The 25,804-nt window shown below is 42.5% G+C and overlaps 1 protein-coding gene across 4 annotated transcripts in view; it reads left to right on the forward strand.

Moving 5' to 3' along the window:
- Positions 1-350: 350 nt before the first annotated feature.
- Positions 351-25,804, forward strand: part of TMEM200A (transmembrane protein 200A) — a 95,590-nt gene continuing 70,136 nt past the window's right edge. Inside the window, exons 1-3 of one of the 4 annotated variants that reach the window (XM_053592739.1) lie at positions 352-1,196; positions 4,274-4,374; positions 16,822-16,908. The gene's annotated coding sequence lies outside the window, so the exon portion shown is untranslated. Of the gene's footprint in view, positions 1,197-3,518; positions 3,586-4,273; positions 4,375-16,821; positions 16,909-25,804 lie in introns of those variants that run through there. The other 3 variants (XM_053592741.1, XM_053592742.1, XM_053592740.1) reach the window with 3 other exon arrangements.

The raw sequence follows: 25,804 nt of genomic DNA on the forward strand, positions 1-25,804 counted from the left end.
TCGCTTCTGTACAACCCCAGCCCCTGATCCTCGAGCCCGAAACCGCTGCGCTGGAGTCCCTTTGCCGGGCGGCCGGCGGCTAACCCGCTGTGCTCTCGGAAGCAGGGCAGACCGCGCGGGCCCTGGCGGCGTTTCCTCGCGGCGGGTCTGGTTCTCCCCGCGCAGCCCGCCAGGGGGACCCCGACCCGCCCAGGAGACACCAGAAGAGAAAGCGTCCGAGGGGCGTGGAGCTCGGGGTCCTGCAGCGCCTGCTCGGAGAGATCCCCCCCTCCGCCGGGGCTCCCCGCTGCCGAGGACGACTGGCGGCCCCGGCTTCCCAACCCCGGCCCCGCCATAGTTGGGGGCGCGCCCCGTGAGTGGGTGTGTCTGTCTCCCCTCCCGGGCCTGCCATCCCGGAGAAGAGCTCCGGAAAGCCGGTACTGTGCTCCTAAAGACGGGTTTTGTCTGCGGGGGATCCGGCTCTGGAAGTGCAACTTTGAGGCCGGGGCGCGGAGGCCGGATTGAGGGTCCCGCAGGGGAAGGAGCGGATCCTGTCTGCGTCCTCCGGGAGGAAAGGGGCGGCGGGGCCTGGGAGTTCACACGGGTCTTGGGCGGCTGCGAGATCGACACAGTCCGGGTCCCTACCGCACGGCGACGCTCGGGAAAGCCCGCCCCGCCCCCAGTCCTCCCCCCTGGGCTTTAGGGAGTGTGGCCGGGATCCGCCCGGAGCCCAGAAGAAAACTTTTTCCCTGCCAGACCCGGGTCTCTATTGTCCTTTCTTGGCTGCTGCGGCGGCGACGCCTGAGCGGCCGGCGTCCGGTCCTGCCCGGCTCGCGGCGCCTGGCGCCCTCCGAGGGCAGAGCGTTCGGACCCTGCGCGCCCGATGGCGGCGGCCGGTGGCCCCTCAGTCCCCGGCGGGCACAGGGTGCCGCGCGCCCTCCGTCCCCAGGCCGCCAGCGCGCCCCCGGCGCGGGGTTAGGGGAGCCCCCACCCGTCTCCCGCCCCCTCGCCTGACTCATCGGCTGCCCGAGCCCCGCCGGGACGGGGAGGGAGAGCGCGGCCGCCCGCGGCTGCCGAGATTCCTGCTGACGCGCGGGACCCCGCCGCCTTCTTCGCTCCTCTCGGTAGCGCCTGACGTCCCGACAGCTGCTGGAGTGAGAGCCGGGAGTGACAGCAGAAGAGGCGACCGGACCCCCGAGGCCCCGCTCTCAGGACAGGTGAGAGGGGAGGAGAGGCTGCCTCCCGGGGGAGGTTGGGTGGGCGCCCACGGCAGCAGAAGCCGGGCTCTTCTTCAGTCCTCTGCCCTCCAGAGTGAGGGTAAACAGTGAGTCCTGAAGTTTGGGAAATAGACCAAGTCCGCTACTGGTTCCCGACCCCTCTGTCCCCGGAGTGCGGGAGAAGCCATGCGGGGCGGAATCGGAGAACCGAGTCTTGGAGCGCCGGGCTGGGTTTCTCCAAGCAACACCCTCCTTTGTCTCGGCTCTCGAGAGTCGGCATTCTCTGTAAAGACGGCCACAGCGTTAATTTATGGCAGAGAAAAGTGTGATCCGGGTTTCCCAAAAGCAGAATCTGTATTTGGTAGTAATCTACTTAGGCAAAATGGAGGGGCGAAGCAATTATGTGCAAAATCCAGTACTACTCCTTCGCCTATGTATTCTGTCCTTAGGAGAAAGGAGCGGGGCTTGCAAGATTGCTTCATTAATCATTCTTTGGCAATAATTAATTGTTCAGACCGACACTTCACATTGCGTAGGTGCAAGCTCTTTGATTTAGAGAAGCGTGTGTGTAATAAAAACAATTCATTGTTCACTGCCAGGTATTGGCAATGTCAGAGAGAAAGGCAGATGCCTTCTATACGTGTATGTAATTGACTAATTGGACTAAAATTACACATTAGTTGCTTGGAATCAGTTCCTGTACCTCTTAGTTTGGTGCCTTTCCAAACTAAATAGGCTGGAGAAAAGTGTCTCAAACCTTGTCCATGCTTCTGGAGACCTTCAGAAGTTCTTATAGACAACTGCATAGAAAATATTTCAAGAATCAATACATAGCATTGTCAGAAAGAAATTTGAACTCTCAATTTTGCAGTCAAACCAAATTCAGAGGCAATACTTTCTGTAGTAAAGCATAAATATTACCAGCACCTGTGAAAGCTGTTTTGTTTAATTGTCATTTTTTGCATTATGGAGACACTTCTAACATGACCTTCAGTTTTTATTTAGTTAGTGATATTATAACATATTACCATCTTTTTAAAATAGAATAAATATGGAAACTTTTAAAATCTTATTTTATTTTCCCACTACTGTCTACACCGAATAGAACATGTATGCTTTTTAAACAGCTGAAATGAAGAGTAGGATTCCCTCTAAGCAGAAAATAATGCTTCCATTAAGTGGAAACTATACTTAAACGCTTTAGCAGTTTAATGTTGGGAGATTTTATTTTTTACACATAAAAATATATACTGAAATCTTAAGAATGATGTTTGTCTAATGAAGCCCTACTAGAAAGCTCCTAATTATAAGATAATTTAGCTATAATTTGTAACCCTGGTTATTATTAGCTTTGTACTCAGGCTGGGAAAGACTTCAGTAAAGAGAGAGGGTTGCTGTGTGGGAAACTCTGTATGTAATTTCCAGCCAATTAGCACAGAAAGGCTTCACCTGTTGCTTCAGAGCCAGGTCTAGGTAAACGCTTAGTATCCAAAAGACATCCTCAGAAAGGATGCCTCCGGAAGGATCATTGTATGGAATGATGGCTGCACTTGTTATTTTAACTTAGAGGAATTTTTAGTGAAGCCTTTGAATGCTCTAAGAGTTAGGTTTCTATATTTGGACTTCGTGTAGTTTCAGGATTTTGACTGCAGCTTATTGGACAGAGAAAGATAACTACTGACATATAAAGGAAGTGAATCTGAACTGATTGGTTAAACCCTCTCCCTTCCCACAATGACTCTTGGCACAAGGGAAAAGAAATTCATAGTTAGCTTAGGAAGATAAATAAGAAAAAAGATAGAAGCAAATGTCACCTTTACATTTCTTAAACAAAATTGGCAGAGGATAAAAAAAAGTAAGTCACTATAGTAATGCGCATTACTTACCAAACAAAATGTAAAACGTAAAAGAGGAGGCAATTTAAAAATAAATTTCAGATAGTATTATACTCCCTAAATATGAGACAGCATGGGGGTGTTTATTACATTGGGAAAAAGAACCTGTGTAGGGACAGAAAAACAAACCTGCAATGAGATTGATGCTTTGTCTTATTAAGGAATGTATGATTTTCAGTTTTATCAAGTGAATCCACTTATTCCTGGACTTAAGGTATGTTTCATCTGCTAAGATGAGGTATCTGCTCAAGCACTTAGAGAACATGGATGAGTATTTCTTGTGGTGCCATGCAGACTGACGGACACCCTTCCAGCCTCTCCTATGGGAGCTTACAGGATGTTGAGGAGCGGTAAATGTGCCACAGCTCACGTAGCAGCTGAGCTGCATCACAGATGCAGCCTGGCAAACAGTATGGCACGTTGTAAAGGGCACTGGACGAGCAGTTGTCATCTTGACTGAGCCTCCGAGTGTGTGGTTATGGATAAGTTCCTGGGTCTCTGGTCCTTGGTGCTTGCATCTGTAAAACAAGGGCTCTCAGCTGATGATCTTTATGTCTTGCTTTTAAAATGCTGCATGATGAGTTCTGGCAGAATTAAGGAGAGGGAGAAGTGTGTGGGTGGGAGGGTGGTTTGTGGGGTTTGGGTTGGAGGAAGACAGGCTTGCTAGATGTAGGGTGAGGGCTACGGCTATGACAACAGGCAGTAAAGGAGATCTGGCCCATCACTGGTTATCGAATCAGCAACATATAAAAAAATAATAAAAATACACCTTCACTTAGTGAAGGTTGATGATTGTCTATGAATTTTCGCCAATAATGGCAAATGATTCCATAACAACCAATAGCGGTAATTAGAGTAGAAAGGTGGTGAGACCAAGGCTAAAATCGCAAAGCACGCTTGCACCGGTATGCTCCACTGCCTTTCTGCAGAATTTGTAGACATAGGAGAAAGCTAAAGCGTGCTTTGGAAACTCTAAGTAAAGGAGAGAGAGGGTGAAGATTGGTGTCAGATTCTAGGGGAAGCTGAATGTCTGAGTGAAAATTTAGGTTACATTTGGGAAACAAGAGTCTTCGATTGTGAGTGGAGACCTCCTGATATGTTTTGAATTCTGACTACTGATGTTTCTTCTGGTTGCTCTTATTCTGTGCTTCTTTCCCACCACACCTCCTTCCTCTCTCCCAGCCGGAATTCAGGGGACTTACAGAGCACAGAGTCATTGATAGGACGCTTCCAAGAGCTTTGAGTGTGCCTGGAGAAAGGACGTATCTACATCTCGTATAAAGGTGAGGATTCTGGGGCCATTGCATTAATTAATTGATGAGATGTGTTCTAGTAGCAAGTTGTGCCTTGGAAATTTCCTCATGGAAGGTGTGCAGCAATGTAGAAAGGTGGGGGGGGTGTGCATCTCACATTTTTTCCTGCAGCACTCTCTTCACTCTGCCCTGAGCATTACGTATTAAGCTCCCCTAGGGTGAAACTCCGCCCCGCCCCTCCCCCTCTTATGGAAGAGAGTTAGGATTCATTTGATTGCATATGGCATGTAAGTAGGTTAAGCAAAAAAGGATTTATTGGCTGGGTGTGACTGGAATGTCCCAAGGTGCGCTTTGGAATGTCCCTAGATGGGCTCTGCTTCAGTCACCTGGAACCCAGGGATTCACACAACTTTGTCTGAGTTCCTTCTCTCTCCCTTCTCTGGTGAAGCTTCATTCTGAGACCCTCTTTCTGTCCATAGAGGAAGATGACAGCAGAGAGGGCTAAGCCTATGTTCCCAGGCTTTTGATCCATGAGAAAGAGAGGTCCTGTCTCTTCCAGGTTCCATTTACTTTTTAATTTTTTTAATTTAAATTTAGTTTTATGTTTTTAGACATAGGATCTGGTCCCACTCTGTTGCCCAAGGCTGGAGTGCAGTGGTACAGTCTTAGCTCACTACAATCTCCACCTCCCAAACTCAAGTGATCTTCCTGCCTCAGCCTCCCAAAGTTCTGGGATTACAGGCGTGAGCCACAGTGCCCAGCCCCAGGTCCCATTTCTAGAAATCTCCTTGAAGGGCTCTGACTGGCCCTGCTCGTGGTCATTGAGACTAGTGGAATGCTGCTTTGATTGTCTCAGACTGGATCTTGGTGCCCAACTCCATGTTTATGTGGTTCTGATAGTGGGATGAGGAAGAGGCTGATAGGGTGCTGTGATGGGCAGTTCTGTCAAGATCACATACAGCTGTGTTTCTCCCCATTAAATGATGCTACCCATCAAAAACAACATGTCTGTTATCAGGAATAATTGTTCCCTCCTTTTTGGGGACAGCCCTCTGCACAATGATGTGGAGTTTGCTCATGGAGGCAACTCGGGTGCTTAAAGCCATGCGAATTCCAGAAGTGGGACCTGCCTCTCAACCAAGGGGAAGCCCAGGGATGATGTATCATCATGCCTAAACTTTGCCAAAAGGTGTATGATTCTGGAATATGATTGAATGAAGAACCCACCGTTTATCCATGTCTGTGTATCTGTAGCAAATATCCCTTTGCCTTATATCCAGCCCAAAGATTTCATTTCCAGAAACCCTGGTTAACTAGTGATCATGAGATTGAAGACCCGTACTTTGGCTATTGTCGAGCCAATGAAAGTTTGAACAGGGAAGGGAAGTGATGAACACACAACTGTTATTCATGCAAATTTATTTGGCTTGTTAGAGGTGGGCAGAGGGAGTAGCAGGCAGAGATTAGGGTGCTTACATAGGAGGCATAAGATGATAGGTCCTAGATTAGAGTATTGACAGCAAAAATTTGTAAGCAACTTTATGAAATCTGGTGAGGTTATATGTCAGGATGTGACATAGGCATCTGTGTTGTCAGAGCATTTGTAGAATGAAATGGATCAGAAAGGATCAGATGAAGATAGGCTGGGGCTGCAGGTGAAATGGCTGTGCAAGGTGACCACAGTGGTATTATATAGAAAGGAGGCCTGTGGTTACCAGGAATCCTATGGGCATGTGTGGAATTGATATTTACTGAGGACTTGCTAAGTGTGGCAATTCCATGATGTAGGCTTTAATTCATTATATTATTTAAACCTCACAACAGCCCTCTAAAAGGAAAGTTAGGGAGGTGATTATCTTACTTAAGGTTATGAGGTCCTTAAATCAGACCAAACTGAAGGACAGGCTGAAGGTTGGCCTTACTGATAGGCAATCAGAGTGCGGGAAGTCCAGGTCAGATAGAGGCACAGAATAGAGGTAATTAGGGTGAAGGTTCCCAGCCATGGTAGATAAGAATGCCAAAGCACAGCCCTAAGAAACAATACCACATGCATAGAGTGGGTTTGGGGGTTGGAGCAAAGTGAGGAAGGGGATGGGCGCGATATCTGGGAGTCCAACAGGTGGGCAGATCAATAGAACAGGTGGATTGCTGATCTGAGAATAGGAACTCTCCATCTGCCCTGGCTTTAAATATACTTCCTGGAGTAAGTCAATAAGAATATAGAATGGGCAGCTCCTCGGAGGGAGACAAGATTCTATCTGTTGTCAGGCATGGTCAGGGAAAAATGAGCTAACATTTGCAGTGTTTGTCATACACCTGAAGAAAGTCGTCTCACTAAAGCTTCATTACAGTCCTGGAAGGGTAAGTAATATCCCCCCTTTTTTGAGCCAGGAAGGAGAGGCTCAGAGAGAAGTTAAATTAATAACTAGTCTGATTTCCTGGAGCTTGATTGGAAGGTGAAAACGCTGGCATGGAACCCAGATCTATCTGAACCCAGAGCTCAAACTGAGTCTTCAGAGAGTCATCCAGGTTCTAACAGGGCAGGGTCAATGTCAAGTCTGATCCGCAGGAGTGGGGAAGTGTGCAGGGTGGGGGCTGTGAAAGGAGACATAAGCTCATTGTCAGACAAGGGCAGACCATCTGAAGAGAGCTGGTCTGCAGGATTATATCCAGCTTTAGCAGAAAATTTAATAATCTGTGGTCCCTGTCCACCCCCACCCAGGACAGGATCTCTGTCATTATGCAGGTGGATACGTCAGCAAGTCAGATGTTCCGAAGGCTTAATTTTAGTCACTGATTTCAGTTAAAGGAAAGGGACCTCCACCAGCTGTCATGGCTTGAATTTACCTTTATACGTACAGGTACTATACCCTGAAATTTGAAAAATAGGAAACAGACACATAGAGAGAGGAAGAGAGAGAGAGAGAGTAGAGAGTAGTAGCATAGGCTCTATGCAGTAGGTACATGGGACACACGCTCACTATAAAGGTCTGTACTTGAAGATGCTCTAAATGAAAGTCACTAAAGGAATGTAAGTGATGTCCTGTCACTCTCTGGTAGAGTCAAGGTCACATTTATATCTGCTTAGATATATCACCGGATGTACGGGCAATAGACTGTGCATATATGTATGATAGCAAGGGGAATGAGAAGTATATGGAAATAGACATATTTTTGAGAACCTCACAGCCTCCTTGGGGAGGTAAAATAACCACGTATAAAACTTTTAAAACAACACAATAGAAAAATATGATTTCACAGCTAAAAGCCTCTTTCAGAGAGTAATCTCTAAGATCATAATATTAGCTACTGTTATGAAATACAAACTTAACAGTAGCCATCGAACATAAATGTTATGGAGAGTAAAAGGAACAAAGCCATCTAAAATACAGAAGGGCAATCAGGGAGCTTCCAGGAGGAGGTGAATTCTGATGAATATGTATGGGCAGGGAGGAGAGACGAGGGCATTCCCTTTAGAGGTATGAACTTATCTATGCCTTCCAGCCAGAGAATACCAGGAACCTAACCTGCAGGTGGGCAAGTGCCTTTGCTGCTCATTACAGTGAGGAGGAGCGTACACCTTAGAGTCACACAGGGTGTCTCAGTAAGAGAGTGCTAGAAGTTACTTATAGGATTTGGGCTTGTGTTAGATGATTTGGGAAAGACTTTAAAGAAGCAGGGCTTTTCTCTGGATTGAAGTAGAGAAAATCCTAAGATTTTTGTGTCTTCATACATCTTATCCAGAAGGCAAGACAAGAGAGGCTAATGCTATTGTTGATAAAGAAGCAGCATTTACTCATGGGAGCCGGATTGGGGGATGTTTGGTCATTTGGGGGTACAGACAATGTTCGTGTTTTTGTTCCCATTAGATTGTGAGCTTCTTGAGGGTAGCAATTAGTTCTTTAATCTAATAGGAAAGCCATATGTAAACAAACAATGGCAATACGTTGAAATAAAGCTGGTAGAGATATGAAAAGAATATTAGAGATTCATGAAACAAAAGTAATGCTGGGAAGGAGCAGGATCTTCTGCAAATAATGAGTGAATCACAGAGGTGCTGAAAGATTAGCAGCTGCTGGGGAGAAAAGAAAATATTTTCCTTTTAAGAATCAACATCTTTGGGCTTAAATGCTGGATGAATCCAAAGAATTTTAATACTCTCTCTAAGCTGATGTTGGCATAGGAGAGGCACAAACCTTGGCTCCCTTGGCACAGCGAGTCAGATCAGCTCAGTGGACAGACATGGGCTAGTGCTTGTAACACAGTAGAGTTACTTAGCTTTTCCACAGAGATGTTTTTATTGTTAATCACAAAACAAATACATGCTCCCAGTACAAACTTCAGAAAACACATTAAGTATAAAAAGTCAGGGGGAAAATCTGCCTATAATCCCATGATCCAAAGGGCTTATAACATTTTGGCGTTTTCTTCCTCCTTATTTTTAATGTTTTTTTGCATAGGTAATAACATATTACAACCTTCTCTATTTGCTTAACCTTATGTCCAGAATATTTTGCGACTGTAGGAAAGCTTTATTAATGTCAATATAATATTGGATTACGTGGATATATCATAATTTATTAACTAGTCCCTTCATAGTAGACTCTTAGGCCATTTCCAATCTTTGGTATTATAGATGGCTCCTTGATGAATCTTTGTTCAAATTTCATATTACTCTTTAAAAGAAAGTTTATAAATTTATTTATGTTCCATTTATATATTTGTATCAGATTATTTCTTTAAGTAAGATTTCATGGAAAGGGCGGCGCCTGTGGCTCAAGGAGTAGGGCGCCTTTCCCATATGCCAGAGGTGGTGGGTTCAAACCCAGCCCCGGCCAAAAAACAAAAAACATTTCATGGAAGGGTAATTCCTGGGTGAAGGAGTCTGGATATTTTAAGATTCTTGATACTTAATGACAAACTGATTTTCAGAAAAAAGTGGAATTGTGATTGACAGAGTGTGGAATTACTCTCACTGTGCCCTCATTAGTTCTTTTGTTTGCTTTTTGCTTTTAAATAAGAAAAGCTACTATTCCCGAGTGAAAAATAGTCTATGATAACTACTGATCTTGTTTCTTTATTACTAAAAACTCTCTTCTAGAGTGTAGAATGGTAAAATACTGTGATAAACCATTCACGCTATTGAGAAAAGCTTATTTACAAAGCTTCCTGAACGTGCAGGTAGGGGCACATTACAGAGATAAAAAATGATTTCTTTGAAGGCCAGTATTATACACATCCTGCGAGGGTACTTTTCCTACCCTGTTGGAGAACAACTTACAAGAGAAGGTGGTGTAGGATGAGAGCCCCACTTTGCGAGCTGACCCACTGACAGCCCCACCTCAGTAGCCTAGGAGATCAGGTCCTGGCAGTCATAGCAGGTTCTAGCTATAGCTGGCGTTGTGCTTATGGCCCTGTACTGTTTGACAGGGTTGCAGCCCAAGTGAGGGAAGCCCTACACCTGTTTTGTCCGTGGCTGTATTCTCAGCAGGTGACCCAGGAAAGGTTGTGCTGGAAGGAAGGATATGAAAATTCTTGAGATTTTTTTTCCCCCTGGTGAACCTCTATTCTGTTAGTCACTGATTCCCTAGAATCAAACAAAGATCCTGAATGTTGAATCTTTTGATTTTACTCTTTGCAAAGAAAAGCCAACCGCATCATGGTATCTAGTTTTCATAGTGATGACCTTTGGCTTATTATAGAAAAAGGAAAAATTTGGATCTTACTTAAACCTCCTTAGGGTTTTTTGTTGTCCAAAAACACTGCTTGAGACCACCAGGGAACTATTAAAACTTACTGTAACAGTTGATTTGAGGAGGTTTTTGAGTGCCAATTTCAATTTTTCTACAAAATAATTCATAACTAAGATAAAAAAATATTTTAGTTTTCTTCTAAAAGTTGAAAGAGAATATTATTGTATTGTTATAACTCTGTTTCTATCATGGATAACAGTGAATAATTGTGAACAAAATTATTCTCCTTCATATGTTCAACAAATAATTATTTAGGGATATTTATTTAGCAGTTACTGTTCAATTATACCTGTGACTCATTTTATCAAATGCGGGACCTGTCTTCTCACACAATTATGCAGAATGCTATATAGAAAAGCATAACCTAAACAGTTGTTGTTTGCTTATGGATAAGACATGTAAAAGTAACATAAAAAAGTCAACTTGGCTCAGAAGAAAGTTTACTAATTAATGAGTAAGACAACCAACATTATGTGCTGGTAGCTGAGGATCAGGTAGGGATGAAAACAAAGGTTGCGGTGGAGCTTACGATGTAGCTGGCAGAGATAGACAGTAAACATGTCAATGGGCAAGGCAATTTCAGGTAGAAAAAATGTTATGAAGGAAGTCAGGAATTCGATGTCATGGAGGTGCTCTGGCTTTTTTAGTTTAGAAGGTCAGGGAAGACTTCTCTGTAGTTGAGGCATCTGAGCTGAAACTTGCAGGATAATAAGGAGCCAGCCTCAGACATTTGGGAAGGAGGAAGTGGAGTGGTGAGGTAGGTTTTGTACCTAGTGCACTGGAAAGCTACTAGAAGGATGATGTTCTTTTGAAGCATGATGTTAGAGGTCATTTTTTTTTCTTTTTGAGACAGAGTTTCACTCTGCCACCATTGGTAGAGTGCCGTGCACCCAGCAATGGCAAATTCTTGGGCTCAAGCTATTCTCTTGCCTCAGCCTCCCAAGCAGCTGAGACTATAGGTGCCCACCACAGTGCCTGGCTATTTTTAGAGATGGGGTCTCACTTTGGCTCAGGCTGGTTTTGAACTCCTGAGCTCAAGTGATCCACCCACCTCAGCCTCCCAGAGTGCTAGGATTACAGGCACGAGCCAAGGATTACAGACATGCACCACCACACCTGGCCTAGAGGTCATTTATTAAAAATAGTATCTGAGGTTAAGAATGTAAGATAGTATTTCACTGCATTGATGATACTGGTTTAGGGACCAAAAAACAATTTATGGTAGAGCCAAGTACAGCGTTTCCACCTTCAATGGGGCTTAATATAAATATAATACATATGTTTGATAAATAAATGTAAATAAATATAAATCTCAGTAGAATGTACATAGCTTAGTAAGTTCACCAGAGAGTTCTTTGTTATCCAAAGTTCGTATTTTTTAACTGTGCCTAGCATAGTGACTTGTACATTGTATGTTAGTAAATGTTGCTGAATTAATTATATCAAATATTCTGTATTATGAGAAAAAAATTACCCTGGGATATAAAATCACACTTAAGATACAGTATTTTTATGAAAAGACCAAACCATTTCTTTGACAAAAATGAAGTAATATATGTTTATCATACTTTAAAAAGAAGTTTTAAATTGTATTCAAAATGTTAAAAATTGAAATGTTGAAAATAAAACAGTAATATATAGGTATAATTATCTTTTTCACATACATTTCTTTCTCCTGGTGTAAGCAGAAATCCCCAGAAACTCCAGCTTTAAATAAAGATTTCGTTAACATCACTTGGTCTTACTATACCTTAATTGATAGGTGGAAATTCCTTATTTATTGTGTAAGTTTCCTAATTCTTGAACTAACCTCTATTGAGAACTTTTCTTTTTTTTTTTTTTTTTTTTTTTTTTTTTTGTGGTTTTTGGCCGAGGCTGGGTTTGAACCCACCACCTCCAGCATATGGGACTGGTGCCCTATCCCTTTGAGCCATAGGCGCCGCCCTATTGAGAACTTTTCTGCAAACACTGCAAAGTTGAATATAAGACAATAATAGCATATAATTAGTGATGCTTGTTAATGTCCATTTAGTTCAGTGCCTTCCGGGAGATCTATTCAAAATATATTTATTAAGTCATCAGACGTTTATCAAGAGCCTATTAAGTGACGGCCTCTGTGTTCAGTGGCCAGAGTTCATCAGGCTTCTTTCATGGAACTCCCAGGCTAGAGAACCATCAAGTACTTAAAGCAAGGGGGCGAGTTTTGAAACAAGATGATACACGAGACTCTCTAAGTTTGGGGCAGGGGAGCAGTAGCTAGTGAAATTATGAATGAATTCACAGAGGCCTTAAATTTGGAATTGGGTTAAGTGATTTTTAACCGATTACAAAAACGAAGACAAAGATGAAAACAACAGCACTTGCCTTCTCTCTTCAAGTAACAAGGCCACCTGCATCTTGAGCCTCATTTCTATACATACTGCCCTGGGGATTCCCTGTTCTCCCACCCCAACTGCCAGAGGCTCATCTGCTCATTTGTCAGGAGGCCCCTGGGATGCATTCCCACCTGCAGCCTCTCAAACCCCATCTTCCCTTCTTCAGTCACCTGCATGTGGACCTGCACCTTGGATCTGTCATTTTGGGGTACAGACCCCCTCAGCTGCTCCAGCCCCCTGCCCTGCCCTTTACATACTCCTGCAGTTTTGCGTTGCAAGAGTCTCAATCCTGCACCTTTCTTGATTTATTTATTTCTCATTTATTCCCTTATTTAGTCAAATATTGTCTGAGTACTTAATGTATACTCTATTAGGAAATAAAATAGGAAACAAAAAAAAGTTTCTGTCTTAATGAACCTTATATTACAGCTGGAGGAGGCAGACAGAACACACGTAATTTGTTGTGATGAATAATGATGAAAAAATAAAGCGGGGACCAGGGTCTGGGAGGAGTTAGGGTGAGGGTAGCATGGTCAAGGAAGGCCCCTCTGATACGTCTGACATTTGAGCAGAGACTGAAGTGAGGGGAGAAGTCAGGAGCTTGTCTTGGGGAGGAGAGTGCCAGTAAGGGGAAATAAGGAATGCAAAGGGCCCGAGCAGGTAGCTTGGGAGCTGGGAGTGGGTTTGGAATGTGAGAGCAGCATAGAGGCCAGTGTGATTAGAACAAGGCAGGGCTCACATAGGGCTCTGGGGCTGCGAGGAAACTTTGGATTTAAGCTGAGTAATGTGAGAAGCACCTCTTGGAATCCGATTCTACACTGGGGGATTTGCTGGGCCCCATCCCCATAGTCAGTACTAATTTCAGAAAGAAATGTGCAGTGAGTAGCAGCCTGAATATATCTATCAGCTGTAGAGCATGCCTGATGGTTCTGAGCTCAGTTCAATGTTCTTAGAAACCATGTGGTTAAATGTAGGGGACATTGATAAAGACATTGAAAGAATAATAATCCAGACAATTCTAACTCCAAGTGGGAGATGTATTTTGGGTGTGTCTTAGTTTATTTTGTGTTGATATAACAGAATACCTCAGACTGAGTAATTCATCAAGAAAAGGAATTTATTTCTCACCATTCTGGAGGCTGGGTAGTCCAACATCCAGCATCTGGGAGGGCCTTCTGGTTGCATCCTTTCCTGGCGGCAGGCAGAAGGGCAAGAGAGCACAGGGGCGTGAGAGAAGCAGGGGGCAGAACTCATTCTTTTTTTTTTTTTTTTAATTTTTTTATTAAATCATAAGTGTATACAATGATATGATTATGGGGCATCATACACTCACTTCATAAACCATTTGACACATTTTTATCCCAGTGGTTAACATAGCCTTTCCGGCGTTATCTCAGTTACTGTGCCAAAACATTTATATTCTACATTTACCAAGTTTCGCAAATACCCCTGTAATATGCACCACAGGTGTGATCCCACCGATTCCCCTCCCTCTACCCACCCCCCCCTTTCCCACTTCCCCCTATTGTTAAGTTGTAGTTGGGTTATACTATGCAGCCTTAAAGAAAGATGGAGACTTTACCTCTTTCATGTTTACATGGATGGAGCTGGAACATATTCTTCTTAGTAAAGTATCCCAAGAATGGAAGAAAAAATATCCAATGTACACAGCCCTACTATGAAACTAATTTGGGACTCTCACATGAAAGCTAGAACTCATTCTTTTTATGAGGAACTCATTCCTGCAGTAACTAAGCCCCTACTGTGATAACAACATGAATCTGTCAGTGAGAGCAGAGCCCTGATCACTTTTAAATGTCCCATCTCCTGTTGTTGCATTAAGTAGCAAGTTTCCAACAGGTGAACTTGAGGGGACACATTCCAAATTTTGTTGCGGATTAAAAATAGGATGAATCCACAGAATCAGAGTATGGTAGTTATGGAGAGAATCTTTTAGATGACAGTAAAAACTCTGAGGTCCAGAGAGACACTTTTCTAAAGTCCACTTCCTAAGGGAGGCGCAGATAACAGAATTAAAATCCAGGCCTTTCCCTTCCCAATCATGGTACTTGAGAAAAGTGGATGACACATCTGTGTTAAGGAAAAGAAAAGCTGTGAAATTTGAACTAGCATTCGCCACCTGATAAGAACCAGGGTTGTTAAGGTGGAAGACTTGGAGCACACCCAGAAAGCTTCCTGAGAATCAGCATTTGTGGCCTATTTTTATTGTGACAACTTTGTTGTCTGTGGCAAATGTATCTTTCTCTGTATGCCCATTCTTCCTCTGCTCTGTGAACCTATCTTTCTCTTCCTCAATACACTTCGTTTCATGCTAAAAATAATAGCATTTGTTTGGTCAACAGGTATTCATGGAGACCTACTGTGTTCTAGGCACTGACTGCGTGTGATGCTGGAGAAAAGCTGTGAGCACAGGGGCAAGGAAGCCCATAATCCGTTAGCGAGGGCAGAAATAACATCAGTAGCCACAATGTGATCCGTGTGACTAGCACCACGAGGATGACTAGAGAATGCTTCCCCAGGAAACATGCGCTAAGATGAGACCAGAGACCAGAGCAGCCTGTTGGGGAAGATAAATGTCAGAGAAGAAAATCTGTGCAGGAAGGCTGAGGAAGGAAGGAGTTTGGCATATTTTTTTTTTTTTTTTTTTTTGAGACAGAGTCTCATTATGTTGTTCTCGGTAGAGCACCACAGCGTCACAGCTCACAGCAACCTCAAACTCTTGGGCTTAAGCGATTCTCTTGCCTCAGCCTCCCAAGTAGCTGGGACTATAGATGCCTACCACAGTGCCGGGCTATTTTTTTGTTGTAGTTGTCATTGTTGTTTGGCAGGCCTAGGCTGGGTTCCAATCTGCTAGCCCCACTGTATGTGGCTGGTGCCCTAACCATTGAGCTATGAGCACCAAGCCGAGTTTGGCATTTTTGAGGAACAGAAAGAAAGCCTGTTACTGGATCATAATGAGTGGTGTAGAGAAAGTGAAAGGATGGAGGTTATAGTCTGGGACAGGACCCACCACACAATGGTATAATGGCCATGGTAACACTTGATACTCAATTGGCTTAGGGTTAGACCCATGTAGCAGTTTTGTGGTGAAGGGGTGAGAGGAGAGACTGCCCGAGGGAAGAAATAACAGGGCCTTGGGTGGGCAGTGGTGGAGGTGCTGAAGATGAGAGTAGAGAGAGGTTTTAAAGATAGCACCAGCAGACATTGGTAATGGAAAGTGCATGGGAATTTGTGGTCCAGGAGATGGAGCATGAACAAGTAGGTGGATGGTCATAGCATTTGCACAGATGACAAAGCCTTCTCCTAAGTTCTGGTCATGAGTTCAGTTTGGAACACATTACATTTGAGATGCCTGTGAACCATCATAGGAAGAAGAGCAAGTAGACATTTGGACAGATAGATCTGGAGCACAGATGAGAAATTTGGAATGCAGACATAAATTTGATAGTCATTATGTAGTTGGCAATAAAGACACAGAAAGAAAAGAGATTGTGCATAGTAGGGGCTTAGGAGCAAGTTCTGTGGATTCTTGCATTTCAAGGAGGTTGGAGAGCTACTATGTAGTAGCCCTAGAGGTAGGAATAGGTAGGAAAAAAGCTGGTGTGTGTTGTCGCTGTTGAATAAGCTACACGATGTTAGCAATAAAGCCCTGTTTGCACATGGTTGTTACTGAGCTCTTTCTGAAGACTCTGGTTCAATTTCTTTATCCAATGTAGTCTACCAGTGCAGCCCTATGTACTGAGGTAGTATAGCTTTCAAACTTTTGGGTGAAATGGCTTAGAAATTACTGAAAATCTTTTTTTTTTTAATTTCATGTTATTGGTGCTGTTAGAACAGAATAGATACACAAGTCACAGGTTCACACTAGAATAATAATAGAATAGTACATCTGAAGGTCAATTTCATGATCATGCTGATGACTAATCTATTCCTATTATCAACTTTCCACTGCCTCATTTCAATTTAGTAGATCTTTAAAGTTTTTTAAAGCATTTGCAGGTTTACTATGAGGTCATATGTTATTTTTGTGATGGATATTTTTTAAAACATAAGTAGAAGTGTAAGCTATTCTAAGTAGAACATTTATTTGCCGGGACAATATAAGGAAAGTATATGCTTTAAACGAGAAGTACTTGAACAGCTGGCAGAAGACTCTGAGGATTACCCTGGCTTTTATTATAAATGCACTTCAGCTCATTAAAATTGAAGAGAAAGAGACCTGCTCCTGGAGTTGCATTTAGCCTCTATTTGGGAGCTTAGCTTTGCCCATTCTGTGCTGAGGGTGGACCCTGAGGGAGCATCATATCCTTGCTCTTATTTTCCTACAGGGAAAGACACAGTGGAGAGTCATTCGTACATGAAATGAATGTGCGAGCGCTGAAAATCAGCCTTGTGTGAGCGTTGTCAAATTAGAGGTAATTAAGTGCGTCTATTTTACATTTTCTCTATTCTTCTGGTCTTCTCTTTTTTTGTATTTTCTTATAATATTAAAAGTTAAGTTTCGGAAGTCATGTATAAAATGAACTTATCATGGTGCTTAGCAGTGCATATATGTCCATAGTACTCTCTTAAGTTATGATTTGAAAATATAAAATAAAAACTTGCTGGACTTTGAGTCCTCTGGGAATGAGCACCATGCTGTTCACTGAGGTCTCCTGTTCAGGGAGAAGCCTCCAGTCAGTCGTTTGGTCCCTGCCTCTCCTTCCTTAAAAGCCTGGAAAGGGAACTTAAGCAATGTTCTTACCTGTCCCAGCATGAGCTCCATCAGCAGTGTGTGAACGCAGCACCAAATACTTCTTGCTGTGTGTGGTGATCCATCCTCTTTGCCTGACCCCAGCAAAAAAAAAAAAAAAAAAAAAAAAAATTGTTCCCTCCCAAATCTGTGCCTTCGGGAAACTTCTCTGAAGATGACCCTTGAGGAGGACTGGAGCTATTTTCCTGCTCAGAGAGAATCTTTTATTGCATTTGTAGAAGTTGACTTGTCTTTCAGCACACATGTCAAGTCAGAAGTAGAGTGAAGTACAGCTATCAGCCTTGGGTTGCTATGCTGCAGATTCTAACTTTTTTCCAGGTACTGTGCTCTGAAACTGTCAGCTGTCTTTTTGTAGCAGCGGTAGAGCATTTACCCAAATCCCCTTGTATAACACTGTACCAGCCACAGGTGAGAACATGATACTGTACCTGGACAATGGGACACCACTTATTTTTTTGTTATTGTTGAGGTGCACATATAAAGTTTGTAGAAAGAAAGTGTCATTTTAACATTTAAGTATGGGACTAGAAAGGCTTATTAGGTTTTTTTTTTTTGTTGTTGTTGTTGTTTAATTAAATCATAGCTGTGAACATTAATGCAATCATGGGGTACAATGTGCTGGTTTTATATACCATTTGAAATATTTTCATCAGACTGGTTAACATAGCCTTCACCGCATTTTCTTAGTTATTGTGTTAAGACATTTATATTCTGCACTTAATAAATTTAACATGTACCCTTGTAAAATGCACGGTAGGTGTGTTCCCACCAGTTACTCTCTCTCTACCCATCCTCCATGCTCCCCTCCCCTGCTTCTTCTTTTTCCCCTTTTTCTTGGGCTATAGTTGGATTATAGGTTTCATAGTAGGGCTGAGTACATTGGAGACTTTTTCTTCCATTTTTGAGATACTTTGCTAAGAAGAATATGTTCCAGCACCATCCATGTAAACATGAAAGAGGTAAAGTCTCACTTTGTAGCCCTCATGTCACCCTCAGTAGAGTGCTGTGGTGTCACAGCTCACAGCAACCTCCAGCTTTGGGCTTAGGCGATTCTCTTTACTTAGCCTCTGAAATAGCTAGGACCACAGGCACCTGCCACAACGCCTGGCTATTTTTTTATTGCAATTTGGCTGGGGCTGGGTTTGAACCCACCCTCCTCGGTATATGGGGCCAGTGCCCTACTCACTGAGCCACAGGAACACCCAGTCTCCATCTTTTTTAAGGCTGCATAATATTCCATGGTGTACATATACCACAATTTATTAATCCATTCATGGATCGATGGGCACTTGGGCTTCTTCTGTGACTTAGCAATTATGAATTGGACTGCAATAAAAATTCTGGTGCAAATATCTTTGTTATAAAGATTTTTGGTCTTCTGGATATATACCTAGTGGAGGAATTGAAGGATCAAGTGGCAGGTCTATTTTTAGATCTCTAAGTGATCTCCAAACATCTCTCCAAAAGGAACGTATTAGTTGGCACTCCCACCAGCAGTGTAGAAGTGTTCCCTTTTCTCCACATCCATGCCAACATCTCTAGTTTGGGGATTTTGTGATGTGGGCTAATCTTACTGGGGTTAAATGGTATCTCAAAGTGGTTTTGATTTGCATTTCTCTGATGATTAAGGATGATGAGCATTTCTTCATGTGTCTGTAGGCTGTGCACCTTTCTTCTTCAGAGAAGTTTCTCTTCAAGTCCCTTGTCCAGCCTGAGATGGTATCACTTGTTCTTTTCTTGCTAAAACATTTGAGTTCTCTGTGGATTCTACTTATTAAACCTTTGTCGGAGACATAACCTGCAAATATCTTCTCCCATTCTGAGGGCTGTCTGCTTACTTTACTTACAGTGTTTTTGGCTGTGCAGAAGCTTTTTAGTTTGATCAGATCCCAGTAATGTATTTTTGGTGTTACTTCAATTGCCCGGGGAATCTTCCTCATAAAACATTCGCCCAGGCCGATTTCTTCAAGTGTTTTCCCTGCACTTTCTTCTAGTATTTTTATGGTTTCATGTCTTAAGTTTAAATCTTTAATCCAGTGAGAGTCTATCTTAGTTAATGGTGAAAGGTGTGGGTCCAGTTTCAGTCTTCTACAGGTTGCCAGCCAGTTCACCCAGCACCATTTGTTAAATAGGGAATCTTTTCCCCCCTGAATGTTTTTAATTGGCTATCAAGGATCAAATAACAGTAGGTAGCTGGGTTCATCTCTTGGTTCTCTATTCTGTTCCATACATCTACCTCTCTGTTTTTCTGCCAGTACCATGCAGTTTTGATCACTATCGATTTACAGTATAATCTGAGGTCTGGTAGCGTGATTCCTCCTGCTTCATTTTTATTTCTGAGTAATGTCTTGGCTATTCAAGGTTTTTTCTAATTCCATATAAAATTAATCATTATTTTTTTGAGATCTTTAAAGTATGGCAGTGGAGCTTTAATAGGGATTGCATTAAAATTGTATATTGCTGTGGGTAATATGGCCATTTTAACAATGTTTATTCTTCCCAGCCATGAGCATGGCATGTTTTTCCAGTTGTTAACATCTTCAGCTATTTCTTTTCTCAGAATTTCATAGTTCTCTTTATAGAGATCTTTCATGTCCTTTGTTAGGTAAACTCCTAAATATTTCATCTTCTTTGGCACTACTATGAATGGAATAGAGTCCTTGACTGGTTTTTCAGCTTGACTATTGTTGGTATATATAAAGGCTACAGATTTATGAGTGTAGATTTTGTTACCTGAGCTGCTGCTGTATTTCTTGATCACTTCTAAGAGTTTTATAGTAGAATCCCTGGTGTTTTCCAGATATACAATCATATTATCTGTAAAGAGTGAAAGTTTGATCTCTTCTGACCCTATATGGATACCCTTGATTGCCTTTTCTTGTGTAATTGTGGTGGCTAACACTTCCATTACAGTTTTGAAAATCAGTGGAAATGATTTCAATTTAACTCCATCCATTATGATACTGGCTGTGGGTTTGCTGTAGATGGCCTCTATCAGTTTAATAAATGTTCCTTCTATACCCATTTTCTTAAGTGTTCTGATCATGAAGGATGCTGGATATTATCAAAAGCTTTTTCTGCATCAATTGAGAGACTCATATGGTCTCTGTTTTTTAATTTGTTTATGTGATAAATTATATTTATAGATTTACGTATATTGAACCAGCCTTGAGAACCTGGGATAAAATCCATTTGGTCATGATGTGTAATTTGCTTGATGTGTTGCTGGATTCTGTTTGCTAGGATCTTGTTGAATATTTTTGCATCAATATTCATTAGTGATATTGGTCTATAATTTTCTTTTCTTGTTGGATGTTTTCCTGGTTTGGGAATCAAGGTGATGTTTGCTTCATAGATTGTGTTGGGTAGTATTCCCTCTTTTTCTATATTTTGGAAAAGGTTAAGTAATGTAGGTACTAGATCCTCTTTAAAGGTTAGGTAGAATTCTGATGTGAAGTCATCTGGTCCTGGGCTTTTCTTTTTAGGGAGATTTTGTATAGTTGATGGTATTTCAGAACTTGATATAGGTCTGTTCGACATTTCCACTTCATTCTGTCTAAGTATAGGAAGGTGGCATGCTTCCCAATATTGGTCTATTTCCTTCAAATTTTTGTATTTCTGAGATAGAATTTTTTATAATATTCATTAGGATTGTTTGAATTTCTGAGGAGTCTGTTGTTATTTAAACTTTGCCATTTCTAATTGATGAAATTAGAGATTTTACTCCTTTTTTCCTGGTTAGTTTATACAAGTTTTATCTATTTTCTTGACCTGTTCAAAAAAACAACTTTTTGATTTATTGATCTGTTGTATAATCCTTTTGTTTTCAATTTCATTTAATTCTGCTCCAATTTTGGTTATTTCTTTTCTTCTGCTGGCATTGGGATTGGAATGTTTTTCCTTTTCCAGTTACTTGAGATATCCTGTTAAGTTGTTAACTTCCTCTCTTTCCGTTCTCTTGAGGAATGGTTGCAGTGCTATAAATTTCCCTCATAGGACTGCCTTTGTGGGGTCCCAAAGGTTCTGGTAATTTGTGTCTTCATTGTTGTTTTGTTCCAAAAAATTGGTAATTTCCTTCTTAATCTCATCTATGAGCCAGGTATTATTCAGCATAAGATTATTTATTTTCCATGTTTTTGTATGAGTATGCAGATTCCTGTTGTTACTGAATTCAACTTTTATTCCATGATGGTCTGAGAAGATGCAAGGAATAATTTCTATTCTTTTAAATTTGCTGAGGTAAGACTTGTGACCTAAGATGTGATCAATTTTGGTGGATGTTCCATGGGCTGATGAGATGAATATGTATTCAATTTTGTTAGGATGAAGTATTCAGTAGATGTCTGTTAAATCCAAATGTTGAATGGTTAAGTTTAAATCTAAAATTTCTTTGCTTAGCTTCTTATTGGAGGATCTATCCAACAGGGCCAAAGGAGTGTTAAAATCTCCGACTATTATGGAGCTGGAGGAAATCACGTTGCTCATGTCTGTTAGAGTCTCTCTTATAAATTGAGGTGTATTATGGTTGGGTGAATAAATGTTAATAATTGAAATCTCATCATGTTGAATGTTATCCTTAACAAATATGATGTGACCATCCTTGTTTTTCCTTACTTGTGTTAGTTTAAAGCCTACTGTATCTGTGAATAAAATTGCAACACTTGCTTTTTTCTGGTTTCCATTTGTCTGAAATATAGATGACCATCCCTTCACCCTGAGTCTATATTTATCTTTTAAGGTAAGATGAGATTCTTGTATGTAGCAGATACCTGGCCTGAGTTTTTGTATCCAGTTATCCAACCTGTGCCTCTTTAGAGGAAAATTGAAATCATTCACATTAATTGAGAATATTGATAAGCCTGGTAGAATTTGGGTATTGAGTTTTTGGAAAGTCCAGTGGACATTTTTAATCCTTTCACCACTGTGGAAGTTGGAATTTGATCAAAAGTTTCCGAGTGAGTTTACTTTGGTGGTAGATGATTGTGCTGGTCATTATGGACAATAGGTCTGAGAATATCCTGGAGAGCTGGTTTAGTTATGGCAAATTTCTTCAACATGTGAATGTCATTAAAGTATTTAATTTCTCCATAGCAAATGAAACTCAGTTTAGCTGCATACAGGATCCTGGGTTGATAATTATTGATTTAGGAGATTAAAAGTTGATGACCACCCTCTTCTAGCTTGAAAGGTTTCAGCAGAGAGATCTGCAGTCATTCTAATATTCTTCCCCTTATAGGTTATGGTTTTCTTATGTCTGGCTGCTTGCAGAATTTTTTCCTTCATATTAACTTTGGCAAAGTTAATTATAATGTGTCTGGGAGATGCCTTATTTCGGTTGAGTTGTGCTGGGTTTCTGAAGCTCTCTGCTATCTGAATTTCAGAATCTCTTGGCATGTCTGGGAAGTTCTCCTTGATTATCTCATGGAGTAGAGCATCTGGGCCTTTTGAAACAACCTTGTTGCCTTCAGAAATTCCCATAAGGCTAATATTAGTTTTCTTTGAATTATCCCAGAGCTCTCTGAGAGAATGATCCATTTTTGCTCTCCACTTTTCTTCCTCTTTGAGCATTTGGGAGCGTTCAAAAACTTTGTCTTTAACGTGAGAAATCCTTTCTTCTGCCTGCTCCATTCTGTTACTGAGGGATTCTACTGTATTTCTCAGATTTGACAGCTGCAGGTTCTTGTCTCAATGTGTCAAAATCTTTGGTGATTTTGTCTTTGAATTCTTTGAATTCTTGGGACAGTTTTTGAAATGGTCCTTGAATTTCTAATTCCAACTTTATCTCCATTCTATTAATCTTATTTGCAATCCAAATTCTGAATTCGATTTCTCACATCTCAGCCATTTGTTTATACATGGGATCTTTTGGTGTATCTGCCATGTGTTCCTTGGGGGAGTTGATCAACTATTATTATTCATGTTGGTAGAGTATTTCCGCTGATTCTACCCCATGATTATTTTACACTGTTTGGCTAGATGAGCAAATAAGGTGAAGTTGGGTCAGGGGCTTCTGGAGTAGGGATTAACCAGCCCTTTGCCCCAGAGCTGGGACTGGTGTCTTTATCTTTTCCTCTAGAGCTTTGCAAAGGACCTGTACAGTGCTATGGGCCTGAGACATTGGGGACCTGCTTGGTGTGGTGGAGCTAAATGGCTGTGTCTTGTTTTCAGCTGGTCTCTGTCCAATCCTAGTGAATCAGTAACTCTGGGTTGAATTCTCAGCTGTGGAGAAATACCAGCAACTAAGTCACCCCACCCCCCATGGGCAACAACTGGAAAAGGATAGTCAAACCTTCCCACAACCACACATTCAGGGTACCACTTTGGATAGTCCTTGGGTGATTGGCCCAGGTCAAGAGTTCCAAATCAATTGTCCCAGTCAGCACCCAGTCTCAAGTGGGAGAGTTCAAAAGGTCTCCAGCAACTAGCTAGCAGGGGTCTGCTGGCAGATCGAGTATGACTCACTCCAGTGCTCCATGGAGTCAGAAGGACCCACCCAGCAAATGAATTAGTCTGGAAAGGTTAATGCCTCCTTCTCAACCTTACACCTCTGTCACACCCAGTCACTGGTAACCTTGGAGGTCTATGACCCAGTTTCCTCCAATGAGCAGATGCTCTAGGAATTTGCATTTGCCTGAGTCACTGAGAAATCTATGTCTCCTCGACCAGACTGCTGTACTCTGCCACCAGTCAGCAGGGGGAGCTGAAGCCTGACAATCTCAGGTGCTTAATGGAAGCTGGGGCAATTCACTCAGTTCCATTCCCACCCCAGATTGATGTTGCTATTACTTGTATTCTTGCAGAATTTGCATTTCTGTCCTGGCTATATTCCCCTGTGGGCCAGCTGCTGTTTGAGTTCACAGAAACTGCGACTCAGTGGCCTGTGCCACTGCCATTGCGTCAATTCTCACTCACGGAGCTGGAGTCTCTGTCTCTGCTGCACTCTGTGTTGGGGCAGGCATGGTTAGAGGTCACACTCAGCTCTCAGTTCCTGCCTCTCCCTGGGCTGGTGCTCACAATCAGCTCTCAGTTTCTGGATCTCCCTGGGCTGGTGCTGTTGCTCCACCTGCTTTTGTCTGAGCTGTGTTCCCCTGGGGGCTGGGTGCTTCTTAGGCTAACTAAAGCTGTACTTCTGACTCAGCCCTGACCTGAGAGTTTGCTGTCTCTGCACATGTGTATTCTAGTCTCTGTCCTGCCACACTCTGCCCAGGACAGGTACCGCCTCAGGCATACCCTTTACTCATGGGGCCTGCATTTCCGTTCCAGATCTCTTCCACCAGTGGCTGCCACTGGAGTAGAGGCCTGGCTTTCTCTGGTTGCCAATAGAGGCAGGGAGTGTTTTTCCAAAATATCCTCAGGGGTGTGAGCCCTTTTGTTCCCGGTGCTGCCGCTGTTGCTCTGTGCCATGCAGCACCACTTCTCCCTCTCCCAGATGGCTCCCTCGGTCCATAGTCCTCTTTTTATCCCCATGCCACAGAATCAACACAGATCTGCAATAGCCCACACCTTATCCACACCTCTTGAGAAAATGCCCAAGACTCTGGACTCCATGGGGGACAGGCTTCCAGACCTCAGGGTGAGAGTGGAGGGGAGTGCTGGGAGTTTGGAATTGCAGGTAGAGAATATATACAGTTTTATGCCTGGTGGGAAAGTGCCATGGCACACTAGTGGTTCCTCTCTGCAGAAGGAATTCCAGTTTTTAGAGGGTCTTTCCCATAGGGTAAAATAAGAGTTCAGAACTCTGCTTGCTTTTTTTGTATAAAGTATACTGTGAGCCGTTCTCATGGGGAAGGGGACTCCCATCTGCTTGGCCATGGATTTTGTACCTATTGTTTGTTTCCTTGGCATCGCAACTCTCCTCAGCAGGGTTGATGTGTATTCTTCAATCTTCTCTCTTGGCTTAGCTCCAAACCATCAGCTTATTTGCTAAACTTCTTTCCTTTAACTCTCCTTCTGTATGGGAACCTCTGTAGAGAGCTGGCTCCAGTCAGCCATCTTGCCTCCACCGGCTTATCTGTTTTTTATCCTTTAATTCCATAGTTTATCCAGTACCAATTGAGAAATTGCTAACTGAAAGTTACCATTTGAAAGGCTGGTTAGCACACCTGCCTGGGGCTTCTCTGAATGGGATCCTACCTCTGATGTGGTGCATCCTCTTTCATTCACTCCAAAACCCACTGCCATCCGGCTGCCTTGCTCAAGTGGCTACAACCATATATGTAAAAATATAGTCAACTTTGATTATCTGGGCTACTTATGATTCAAATGAGATTGTGTTTAGAAAAAAATAATCCCATTACCAGGGATAAGATGAAAATCATGGGAGAGTTTGAGCATTACCACTTATGAGTTATGAGACCTTGGGAAAGTTTTTTTACCTCACTGAGTTCCAGTTTAGTGTGGGACAGCGTGACCTCCTTAGAAGGTTGAGGGGTTATGAAAGGTTATGCAGGGAATTATCCAGGACAGTGCACAGCACAGAGTGTTAGTCCCTCCACTTTCTTCCTGTCGGGGTCCCACATGCCCCTCTATTCCCTCCCACCTGGCTGCATGCACACTTT

This window comes from Nycticebus coucang, chromosome 5, assembly GCF_027406575.1.
Source record: "Nycticebus coucang isolate mNycCou1 chromosome 5, mNycCou1.pri, whole genome shotgun sequence".
Taxonomy (NCBI): Eukaryota; Metazoa; Chordata; class Mammalia; order Primates; family Lorisidae; genus Nycticebus; species Nycticebus coucang.